Raw genomic sequence first — 2,998 nt, forward strand, 5'->3', positions numbered from 1 at the left:
GGTGGGGACGTGGTGGCTTCACCCCCCGAGCACGCATGGGAAGGGTGCCCTTGGGTTTTGGGTTGCAGGGCCAGCAGCCAGGCCCTGTGCAGACAGACGCGGTGGATGGACAAGTGTCTCCACTTCTGTGGGCATGGAGGTGGCTGGGCTGATGCTTGTTGAAGGATAAGCCCTTAAATCATCAAAGGCAGAAGGGTGACTGGGGGTTGAGGGGATGCTCAGGGTGTAACCAGACCATCAGGGTGGTGGAGGCCCATGAAGAAGCTCAGTGTTTTCCCCTGATGGCCAGCGGTGCTGGGGGATCACAGCAGATCCCCAGGTCTGGCACTGGTTGCTCAGAGAAGCAGGACCAACTCGAAGCAAATCCAGAGGAAGACCCAGACTGGTGGGAGGAGGTGGCCAGGGCAGTGTCCCCAGGACAGACAGTGTTTGCTCCTGTCTGGGAAGAACTGACCTGTGAAACCACAGAGGTGCTGGTGCAGCGTGGTGCCTCTCCTTACGGCTGGGCAGCGGGCTGGTGGGAGGTGAAGCTTTTGGCTGTGGAAATGAGGTGCTGGGAGCTAAAAAAAATGGAGATTTTCATTGCTGTAGCACCAGTGAGATGCAGAGTCTGTACAAAAGAGGGAGGATTGCTCAGCATGGGGCTGAACACAGAGCCGGGGAGAAGCTGGCAGGGCTCCTGCAAGGAGGGACCCTGTCTCAAATACAGAGGATCCAGAGAATGTAATCTGTTTGGGTTGTCAGAAAGCTTCTAATGAGGCACCACACTAAAGGTTATTAGCGTTATTAAAGGTTATTAAAGAAATAGACTTGCTGCAGGAGCAGAAGAAAGGCTCTTCCATGAACTGAAGGGTGGTTAAAGGATCACAAACGAGATGTGGGGCTCTGCAGGGAGAGTCAGCAGTGGGGTTCCCCAGAGACCAGCCCTGGGACTGGTTTTATGTTTGACATCTTCATCCATCCCCAGATGGGAGTGAACAGGGAAATCTTCAAGTTCACCAATGACACCAAGCTCTTCTGGATGGCCAAAGGCTGCGTTGATGACAAGGAGCTTAGAAGGACCTCACAAAACTGAGGGGCAAGGAGGGAGCAGATGAGCTTTGGTGTGGAGAAATGAAGGAGATGCTCCAAGGGAGAAGTGGGGCATCAGCATGGGGCTCAGGATAGGTGATCAAACTCAGGAGGAGAGCTGGGAGCCACCACTGACCTGGTCACTTCAGAGAACAGGGGCAGCAGCCGCCAAAAAAAAGCCATCAAAACGTTGTGTGATCAAGAATGGTGTTGGGAACAAGACACGTTCTGCAGAAACTGGAAGACCTCGGTGAGCCCTCAGCTTGGGTGCTGTGTGCTTGAGCTCTGGTTCCCATAGCTTAAGAGAGAGACAGAGGAGTTGACTTCCTCTGGACCTGCTCCATAATCACTGAGGAGGTGAAGCCCCTGTGGGGGACTGCAAAGGCTGTGGCTCCCCTGTTTGGAAAGGGAAAGACCAAGGGAGGACACAACTGAGGCTTGTGAAATCATGAAGGTGATGGACGAGATGCGGATGAAGCTGTAGTACTGCAGCAATCGTTGGAGTAAGGAGCACCAGCAGGTGATGGGTTTAAAACAGAGACAAGATAAAAGTTGTCTGCATAGCAGGTTTTGAATGTCTAGAGCCTGCTGCCACTGGGGAAAAGGAGCCAGGCAACGCTGATAGATTCAGAGAGAGACTGGATGAGCTCATAGACAACAGGTTCAGAAAGGGACACTAACAGGATCAGGCAGCATTGTCCCCTCTAAGCCATAAGACAACTGGTGGAGAGTGGAAATGGAGGGGAGTCAGACCCATATAAATAAATGCCATCTCCTTTTTCCGCTGTTGGACACCAAGCCCCGGTGGCTCTCACCTCTGCAGGGTGTGCCTGATGGCCACCGGCTCAGAGCTCAGGGAGCTGCTCTCAGTCCCCAAGTTCTGCTGTGCCCCCTGCCACTGCGCCACCCCTGCTGTGTACCCCGCAGTGCTGCCTGGCCCTCGGGGGCTGCTGGGGCCTCTCAGTGCCAGTGGGGCGGGGGGAATTTGGTCTGTGGGAATTTTCTGCTGGTTTCTCCTGTCCAACCTGGTCTGAAACCAAAGCATTTTCTCAACTTCCTGCAAGCTGGCAGCTGCTCCCACAGTGCTGCCCCTGCCCTGTGTCTGCCGGAGCATCCGCAGGAATGTCCCTCCCCAGACATGTGGAGCTGCCTGTCCCCGTCCCACAAGGGACCCCAGCAGCCCCCCACCCTGCAGAGCCATGCCCTGCAGAGGCTTCATCGCAGCTGCTGCTCTGGCAGCGTGGAGGGGTTCTCCATCCCCATCCTCACCAAAGTGATCCTGGCACGAACACAGCCTTGGGGACAGGGATGGGGACAGTGAGCGTGTTTCTGGAAGTGAACAAGGGGATGGGGGCCTGCACCACTTCCCTGGCACCACAGGCAATGTGCGCTGAGTTGAGTTTTGCAGCCAGTTCAGCTGCTCCCCAGCTCTCCCAGTAAGGATGGTGTCCACGGGCTTGTGCTCACAGCCAAATGCTGTGTCCCTGTGTGCAGAAGAGGAAAGGACCGGGCTGGAAGTGCCCCGGGCCTGTGGCTTCCCCCACTGGTGTCCTCTGGAAGGGAACAGCTTCCTCGACTCCCCAGCAGCAGGAAGAGAGGAGCTGAGTAGCAGCAATGCCAGGGTCACACATCCTCCTTCCTCCCCTGCCAGGTCCCAGTATGAGGCACACATGCTCCAGGTAAAGCAGACTGGTCCCCAGTCATATTTAGGAGCACATCCTGCGTTGTTCTCAACTGTGCCTGTCACTGTTTGGGGGCATTTGCTGCCAGGAGGGCATTTTTGTGTACAAGTGCCATGGGAAGGCCTGTTCCCTGCACGGGCAGCGATCCTGGTCCTGCCTCACTGACCAGTGACCACTGCAACACTGCAAGCAGTCAACAGAGAGTGCTGCTTCGCAAAGCTCCTGAGCAAAACCCCACTGCTATC

Source organism: Mesitornis unicolor, unplaced genomic scaffold (genome assembly GCF_000695765.1).
Source record: "Mesitornis unicolor isolate BGI_N332 unplaced genomic scaffold, ASM69576v1 scaffold28928, whole genome shotgun sequence".
In the NCBI taxonomy this organism is placed as follows: domain Eukaryota; kingdom Metazoa; phylum Chordata; class Aves; order Mesitornithiformes; family Mesitornithidae; genus Mesitornis; species Mesitornis unicolor.